Source organism: Oratosquilla oratoria, chromosome 40 (assembly GCF_046742065.1).
Source record: "Oratosquilla oratoria isolate Oo_2021 chromosome 40, ASM4674206v1, whole genome shotgun sequence".
Lineage (NCBI taxonomy): Eukaryota > Metazoa > Arthropoda > Malacostraca > Stomatopoda > Squillidae > Oratosquilla > Oratosquilla oratoria.
In genome coordinates, this window is record NC_134816.1 from 5,101,732 (window position 1) to 5,111,731 (window position 10,000).

Genomic DNA, 10,000 nt, shown 5'->3' on the forward strand with positions numbered 1-10,000 from the left:
TGAATTTACCTAGTTTTATCTTACGAGAAGAAGAGCTATGCTCATAGTATCGTCTTCGTATTTCGCAGTGTCTAGTTTGCTATTAAATTGGCGTGTAGTTTTTGCATACACTATTATTTAACCAGTTTGTTCCAGATATCCACCACTCTGTGTGGAATACTGTTTTTTTTTCGGGACTTTTTGAGTTTCTTTTCATGTCCCCTTGTATTTCTCTTATCCCAATATAGCAAGTCCTCTCTCTTAAGGACTTCTGTGCCTTTCATGATTCTGTAGATGGTAAGCAGGTCGCCTCTTTCTCTTCTTTGTTCCAAAATTGTTAATTTCAATTTAGACAGTCTCTCATCATATGACAAGTTTGACAGTGTTGGGGCCAGTTTCGTTGCTGCTCTCTGGATTCTTTCAATTTTCTTTATATTCTTTTTGGTACTGGGTGACCATAGTGTCGCATCATACTCCAGTCTATGCCTCATTACTGTGACTAGCATTTTTTTTTTTTTTTTTTTTTTTTTTTTTTACAATTTATTAGTCTAAATAGATAAAAGCCACCTTTATTGATCTTAGCAAGTTGTAAGATGCTTCAACAAATTTGTTTATCTGTTTATCAGCGGACATGTCATTTGAGATAATTACTCGCAGGCCTTTTTCAGATCCCACTTTCTTTGCTTTCTTTGTTCCAATTTTACATTGTCCTGTTTTTTTGTTTCTTTCTTTCTTCAGAATTCCATTATGCTACATTTATTAATGTTGAAGTCTACTTTCCATTTTTTTTACTCCATTTCCCAGCCTTGTTTAGGTCTCTGTAGTGATTCATAATCCGTTTCAGTATTCATTCTCCTCAGCAATTTAGCATCACCTGCAAAGAAGCTCATGTAACATTTCACTTCTTCATACATGTCATTCACATAAATAGCAACATTATTGTAGCCAATACTAATCCCTGTGAAACTCCGCTAATCACCTCTTAAGCTGAACTCTTTTCTCTGAGCACTATTCTCATTTTTCTGACATGCAAGAAATCCTTCATCCAGTGTAATAATTTACCTTGTATCCTTCCTATCTTTTCCTTTTCAATTTTTTTTTTTTTTTTTTTTGTGTGGTACTTTGTAGAAGGCTTTCTGTAAGTGGAATATGTCTATTGGTCTTGAGTAGAAACAGATTAGGTTTGTGGCACATGATCTTCCCTGTCTGAATCCAAATTGTCTCGGGTTTATTATTTTGTTTTCTTCCAAGTGTTTTATCTATCTATTCTTGATTATTTTTTCACAAATTTTGGTTACAGTACTTGTAAGAGAAACTGGTCTGTAATTTTTGGTTCTTCTTTGTTTCCTCCTTTATATTGTAGCGATGGTATTGTGGTGAAGAGAAAGAAGTTTTGGTGAGTTCGTCTCCTTTATTGTAAGGTATGAATGAACTGATTTTTTATTTTTCATGCGGCGGGAGCCGCTATATATATCGCGTGTCACCGTGGTGCGTAATTACATAATTGCACTGGGTTAGGTTAGGTCGTGTCAAGCAGGGTCGCACTGGCAGAGAAGCGTCAGATCGTGGGCGATATCATGCGCGTTTCATGTCACGTGATCATCGTGGTGTGTACAATATTCCCTTCTCAAAATTGCCTTGGCTTCAGAGGGCGTTCTACACGTGAGAGTTTGATGGGCGGAGTGTCGAGGTGTGCCGGTTTTAGGCGGTCGATGGAGACCCATTCTGACCTGCCGAAATGGAGATGCAGAAGGTCTTGTCCGTACGTTCAAGGACAAGATGTGGGCCAGTGTAGTGACGGGTGAGTGGTGGGATGTGAGCGTCCGTCCTCAGGAAAACGTGCGTCGAGGTGTGGAGGTGTTTTGGGAAGTATTCCTTTACCTCCCGGTGGTGTGTCGCCACGCATGAAGTGAATTTGCCGACAGTGCGTCACAGCTGTTGCAAGCTCTCGGGAGAATCCTGTGGAAGAAAGAATTCTGCGGGCACGACGAGGGTTTGGCCGAGGATTATCTCTGCTGGAGACACGTTGAGGTCGTCCTTGATGGCTGTCCGAAGGCCAATGAGTATCCATGGTAGTTGGGGTTGCCAGGAGCCCTTGTTGCAGCGTGTCATAAGAGGTGCTTTGAGTGAGCGGTGGGCTCGCTCGACCATGCCGTTGGCTGCAGGGTTATAGGAGGTAGCATGGTGGACCATGGTACCCAGGAGTTCAGGAGTTAAGCGAGGGAGTCCCACAACCGCGACGTGAAGCAAGTTCCTCAGTCGGAGGTGACATGTTCCGGGAGGCCAAATCTGGCGATCCATCTACTAAGAAATGCTATAGTGCAGGATGAGGCGGTACTATCCTTCATAGGGATGACTTCCAACCAGCGGGTCGATCTATCAATGGCAGTGAAAAGGTAACGATGGCCTTCCAACGGGGGAAGTGGGTCGATGAAGCGTCATCAGTGCTGATGGAATGATTCGATGCTTGTTTCAGTGTAGCGATGAATTTTGCTTTGCTGGCAGGCAATGCAGGATCTGGCCCACTCCTTTGCGTCCTTGGAGATGCTGTACCAGATGAATTTCTGCTTCAGGAGATTTGCAGTGACACGCCCTGAAGGGTGAGACAGGCCGTGTATTAAAATGAGCACTTGACGTCAGAAGGCGGCTGGGATTAGGGGTCGTGGGTGACCGGTACTGATGTCGCAGACAATGATGTGGTTGTCGTGAAAAGGAACGTCTTGCCACTTAAGTGATGTGATGGATGTCCTGTAGGCAAGTGTTTCAGGATCCTCCCGTTGCTCTCTGGCGATAGCTGCGCAGTCGAGGCCGAGTTGAACTGCATCGATGTTTTTTCGGGAGAGGGCGTCTGCGACGGGGTTCTTTGTACCGGCGACGTGCTTGATGGTGCAATTGAACTCGGCTATGGCGGAGAGGTGGCAGCGCTGTCTGGCAGACCAAGCGTCCTGTTGTTTCGTGAAGGCGTGCACCAGAGGTTGATGGTCGGTGTTGATGATAAATGAGGAACCCTCGAGAAAATGGCGAAAGTGGCGGACGGCGTGGTGGATGGCGAGGAGCTCTCTGTCGAAGGTACTGTAGTTGAGCTCGGCCTTGGAGAGTTTCCTGCCGAAGAAACCGAGAGGCGTAGGTCTGCCACGGAGGATTTGTTCTAGCACACCCCCTATAGCGACATTGCTGGCGTCCGTTATAGCTGGGCACCTGGTGCCGAGAAGGAGAGGGTGGTGGCACGGGCAAGGGCTTTTTTCGCGTTGACTAAGGCAGCTTCCATGGCGGGGTTCCACAGGAGGTCCTTTGGTTTTCCGTGAAGGGCGTTATAGAGTGGGTGCAGCGTTTGAGCGATGTTAGGGAGGAAACGGTGGTAGAAGTTGACCATTCCAATAAATACCTGCAAGGCTTTGATGGTAGTAGGTTTGAAAAATGTGTCGACTGTGGCTACTTTATCCTGCAGGGGACGAACGCCGTCAGGAGAGATGAGGTGTCCCAAAAATGGGACAGACTTTTCCCGAGGTCGCCGAGGATGCCGTCCATTAGGCGCTGGAAGGTCTCATCTGAGTTTTGCAAGCCGAAGCACGAGTAATTTAAGGTGTACGTCCCAAAGGGAGTGGTGATGGTGGTCTTTGGGATGTCGTCTGTATGTACCGGAACTTGGTAGTAGCCCTTCAAGAGGCCCAGTGTCGAATAAATCTTGGCGCCGTTGAGTTATGTGGTGACGTCGGCGATGATTGGGAGTGGGTAGTGGTCAGGTTCCGTCATCATGTTCAACCGCCGGTAGTCTCTACAGGGGTGCCAGGAACCATCGTTCTTCTTGACGAGGTAGAGAGGGGAGGACCAAGGGCTGGAGGCGTTTAGGCAGAGGCCTAGTGTCTCCATCTCTTGAAAGGTTTTCTTGGCGACGGCGAGTTTCTCGGGCGGTAGGCGGCGGTATTTGGCAAATACCGGGGGCCCAGACGTCTTGATGTAGTGGTATACGCCATATTTAGCTGGCGTCTGTGGTGTCTGTCGCAGCTCAGGCTTGAAGACGTCGGGGAATTCCGTGAACAAGAGGGCGTAGGGCATTCTAGCGTTGATGGCGGTGACAGTGGTTGGCTGTGGCGCGATTTGCAGGGGCATCGAGGCGGATGCAGTTGCGTAGACTAGGCGGTTGTTGGTGACGTCGACCAGTAACTTGTAATGAGCGAGGAAGTCAGCACCGAGGAGGGGCGTCTTGACGTCTACCAGGATGAAGTTCCAGGAGTAGTGGTGAGTCCCATAGGTGAGGTGCAGGCATTTCCACCCATAGGTGGCTATGGTAGTGACGTTAGCGGCGACGAGCCTAACGCCAACGTCCTTGGGGGACCCGGCGTTCTGCAGCGGATGCAGGAAATATGGACCTGCAAGCACCAGTGTCGAAAAGGAAACGACTTTTGAGGCTTTGTCGTTGAAGTAGAGGCCCGTTGCGCCTGCAGAGGCCACCGTGATGGACGGTGGCCCTTTTAGGCTTTTTTCAGTACATCCTGGTAAGCATTTCTTGGCGAGGGCGTCGAATGCTGTGTGGTAGTAGCACAGGTGCAGAGGGGCGCTGGTCCGGCGTCGCTGCCTTTGCTGGTGTTGTTAGCGCCTGTTGGCTGGCGATGCTGCTGCAGCGGAGATTTCGTCCGTGATGTCGTCAGTAGCACAGATATCCTGACTCCTTGCTGCAGCGGCGTGGGCGTTGGCGAGATGGCCCGCCTTTTGTGAAACTTCGTCGGTGGTCATTTCCTCGGCGTTGCCAAGGGTGGATCGGACGGGCGCTGGAAGGCTCATGAGCCACAATTGACGAAGCATATCGACGTTCCTGCTGGTTCCGTTAGCTGTGGGTGGGAGGCGGGCGATGGACATCATCTTCAGGTATGCTGTACTTGGTTTAATGTCCCATAGTGGCTGTTAGGAGAATTGGAGGATTTTTGCGGCTCTGGAGGCTGCTGACGTCGTGAATTCCTGAAGCAGGTACTGTGTCCAAACCTCATACTGGATAACGTCGTCGTGTTGATCGAGACATTGAGAGATAAGTGGGAACACGTACTTGGGGATCACCTCGAGAACATAGTCTGCCTTCGTTTGGGGCGCGCTGATATTCCGCAGGCGGAACTGGATCTCCGTCCAGCGAAACCAGGAGGGAGCGTCGACCGTGGAAAAAGGTGGCAGCCTCAGGGAGACGGCGTTGACAGTGTTGGTAGCGGGCAGCGTGGCGTCGGGTATGGCAGCGGTAGATGGGTCTATTGTCGTTCCGAATGGTCATCAGTGTAGCGATGCTACTGTGGTGAAGAGAAAGAGGTTTTGGTAAGTTCGTCTCCTTTATTGTAAGGTACGAGTGAACTGATTTTACATGCGGCGGGGGCCGATATAAATATCGCGTGGGTACTCACCCGTTGTGCGTAATTACATAATTGCGCTGGGTTAGGTTAGGTCGGGTCAAACAGGGTCGCACAGGCAGAGAAGCGTCAGATCGTGGGTGACATCATGCGCGTTCCATGCCAAGTGATCATCGTGGTGTGTACAATATATTGATACAATATTGGCATTTTTCCAGTCCTTTGTTATTTTTCCTTCTTTCAGTGAACAACTTATTATTTTATATATTTTGTCCATTAATTTTTCTTTACATTCTTTTAGTATCCAATTTGAATTTTCGTCTGGGCCGTGTGGTTTTCTGACATCAAGGTTTGTTAATTGGTCCATTATTTCTTTTTGTGTTATTCTTATTTCCTTCATGGGTTGAAGGGGGACGAATTACACTTCCTTCGTCCCAATGCTGTACGTTTTCTCTAATGAAAACCGACTTGAAGTGATTTTTCACGACTTCAGCCATTTTTGTATATTCTATATTTCCGTGGCGTAGTTTCACCACTTCCTGCTTATTTTTAAGTTTACCATTCACATATCTAGAGAATAGTTTGGTTTGATCTTTACATTTTTCTATGATATCTTTTCGTAGTTCCTTTCTTCCTCTCTGTGCACTTTTACATATTCATTTCTATGGTTGATATGCATTTGCCACTTTCCAGGGTTTTTGCGTTTTTTCCATCTTTTCCAAGCTTTATCTTTTCTATCTCTCGCCTTATTGTATCTTCTGTTAAACCAGCACTTAATGCGCACCTTTTCCTGTTTCTGTCTTGCTACGTACCTATCCACTCCTTCATTATAAATTTCCATCAAAATTATCTGTTTCTCTTCCACTTGTGTCTCTTCATTGTAGATTTTTTCCCCAATTTGCATTTTGGAAGAATTTCTTAAGTTTCCCAAAATCCGTTTTATCGTACATCAGGCTTCTTTTTCTGTATTTCTTATTTCTCTCCATATATATTTCCTCCTTTAGTTCAACCTGTTAGTATGTGGTCACTCTTCCCAAATGGAGCCTTTTATTTAATTTTATTCACAATATCTGGTTCTATTGTAAATATCAAATCCAGTCTCGACGGTTCTTCATTACTTCTATATCTGGTATTTTTACCCATTGTGTCAGATTATGTTCTATAGTCATGTCAAGTAATACATTTTTCCATAGATCCCTTCCACCTTTCACTGTCATCTCTTTCCAACAGATTTCCTTGCAGTTGATATCTCTCACAAGTACCAGGTTACTTCTATCCTTCAGTATCTCAATTAATGAATGCCTTGTAAATTATAATTTTTTTAATGCTGGCTTTCATTCCAAGAGCCCGTTTTTGGGGCCTTGTAAATCACCACATACTTTATACTTTTCATGTCACTGTCTTCAACATTTATCATGATCATTTATACATTGTTTTTACCCTCTGTAATCTTCATCACATTTATTTTTTTCCTTCTCCATCTCGTTTTCTATTCCTTTCGATTCGCTTACCTTGGTGTACAATTTTCTCAGCATCATGTGTAAGACTCTCCAATAGAACTCCTTACTTTCCTCAACATTCATTTCTCTTTTTATATTGTTGCAATGTTCACTCTATGCTAACTTATCTGTTTTTGCTAATATGTCTTCTGCTACCATTTGTGATCTTAATTTTAGCTAGAGAGAGAGAGAGAGAGAGAGAGAGAGAGAGAGAGAGAGAGAGAGAAAGTGTGTGTGTGTGTGTGTGTGTGTGTGTGTGTGTGTGTGTGTGTGTGTGTGTGTGTGTGTGTGTGTGTGTGTGTGTGTGTGTGTGTGTGTGTGTGTGTGTGTGTGTGTGTGTGTATGTGTGTGTGTGTATGTGTGTGTATGTGTGTTTATGTGTATGTTTTGTACAGTATTGTTGCTGTGTGAACCAACAAATTTTATTCAGTTCAGGCATTTATTGTTCCTACCTGCCTTTTTGTGATTATCTATCAAATGTTACCTATTTTTTTTTTTTTTTTTTTTATCAACGTTTTCCCTTCTATTTCCATTTTAGTTCAAATCCTCTTGGACAGTTGCAGTTTACACAATGAGCATTTGTAAATTTTATTTTGTAACTATGTTACTTTTTTCGACCGTAGAGAACTATAGAATGTCTCTCCTTATCCAATATAATTGTACACAAAATATCGCCTGAACTCTAATGTAAAAATAATTGTTGTTTTTCCAGTATGAACAGAAATTTACCATTGTAATACATAAATTCAAGCCATTTTTTAACAATGGTTGGAATTGTTCTAGAGGTAGCCATTATGAATTACGAAATACATAATATAGAAAAAGTTATATAATTCTTATTTTGAGTTGAACTTACTGGAAATCGCTACCGCATAGTGGCTGACAACGATCCTTTCGGAGAAAAAAAAAAAAATTGTAGTTTTTTACTCCGTGATTTACAGGTCCGCAGCAGTTCATACATGAACGTAGGAGACGTTGTCTACGGTCTGGTATGTCATTGTAGTGGCGATACCCGGAGGAAACTGATGAAGTGATGTCAATGCCACTTCAAGTCCGAGGTGAGCAGCGGTCGGGAACCATTACCCATGAGTGTATGCTCTTTCTAACCTCTGTCCTGTTCTCTAAATAGTTCTAGTATCGAACTATTTCTTTTTCATCGTTTTTGAGGATGGGAGCACTCACCAGTTGTCAATTCTAAGATTTAGTGGATTCTCAATAATTTCTAAATCACAATTAGTAATCACAATTAGTAATCACATTTCACTAATCACTAAATCACAATTATTAATAGTAATTTAATAATTTGATTAATTTAATTTAATAGTAATAGTAAAATAGTAATATTAATAATCAAAATTAGTAATCATTAAATCACAATTAGAAATAAACAATATGTTTTTGGGGAAACCCCTTGATCGAATTAGTATACTAATTCTATAAAGTTTTAGATAGTACTAAAATACTTTATTCAACGAGAGAAAATGCATTGTGAGTGGGATCCTGATCAAGAAGATTATATTCAAACATGTAACCAGCATTCAACTGAATGAAATTATCTGTTGATATCAAAGACAAATCTTATCAAGAATACAACACTACTAACGGGGTAGAAATATACGAGACAAGCTCACCTTTTTCCTCAAGCACCAGAGAATACAACTTTTAAATCCCAATGAGAGAAACACGTATAAAATTTCTGAAAGTAAAATGGCAGGAGAAAAAAAAAATAAAATAAAATGAGATAAAAATAACAATAATGCAATAAGTATTGGTTGGAAACATTGACAATTTCCGAAAAGAATGGAAAAACGGGACACAAACAAAAAAGAGAGTTGAAACAACGAGGAATGTGAGATAAGAAAAACATCAAAGGAAGTACGAACACCAATTTTCTATTCTTTCCCCCAAACCCCCGACGACCCACCTCCCTTCCTCCACCTTCCACCTGCCCCCATGACGGGTGCGAAAAGGAGGAGGGGAAAAGTTGAGAGAGAGAGAGAGAGAGAGAGAGAGAGAGAGAGAGAGAGAGAGAGAGAGAGAGAGAGAGAGAGAGAGAGAGAACATATCTTACAAATTCAGCATATATATATATATATATATAGATATATATATATATATATATATATATACACATATAGTATATATATATGTATATACATATATATATGTATATATATATATATACATGTATATATATATATATACATGTATATATCTATATATATATATATATATATATATGTATATATATATATATATATATATATATATATATATATATATATGCTAATAAGAACACGGGTACGTGTGTTCACTTATGCAAAGTAGACCACTTGGAAAAAGAAACTAACGAAGCAGAGCGCTTTCGTATATTACATCTTCAGTGCAACAAGATGTAATATACGAAAGCGCTCTGCTTCGTTAGTTTCTTTTTCCAAGTGGTCTACTTTGCATATATATATATATATATATATATATATATATATATATATATATGCGTGTGTGTGTGTGTGCGTGTGTGTCTGTGTATGTATGTATAAATATATCTATATAAGAATTCAATTGCTAATTAGCTTAGGATTGTGTAAACTATTAAGTATTCAACCGATTATTTATCAACGACCTGACGATCTGTTGGGCAGGCGCGCAAGTTACTGCATAATCCCCTGAGTGCGGTTCGCTGTACGAGCGAAGCTCAAGAAAATAAAGCCCACGACTCTTCGCATTCGGGGCTTCTAATGGGGCTTAATCAGCCGACATAATATGCGTCTTAGCTCATTTGGCCCGATGCTGAAAGCTCACTCCCGGAAAGGGTCTTGCGTAGAGACAATTAGATTAATGACATTCGTAATATTGGAAAGGTGAAGGAGGAGGAGGAGGAAGAGGAAGAGGGAGAGGAGGAGAAGAAAGAAAAAGAGGGAGAGGAGGAGGAGGAGGAGGAGGAAGATGAGGAGGAGGAGGAGGAGGAGGAGTAGGAGGAGGAGAGAGAAGAGGAGGAGGAGGAGGAGGAGGAGGAGGAGGAGGGAGAAGAGAAGAAGAATGTGTTCATGAAAAAATAGGAATAAGAAGAAGAGGGGAAGAGGAGGAGGACAGAGAGGTAAAAAGGAAAAGGAAGAATAGGAGGCGGAGGTGGAGGTAGAGGAGGAAGAAAGGGTAGAGAAAAAGAAAATAATAGAGAGAGATAGAAGAAAC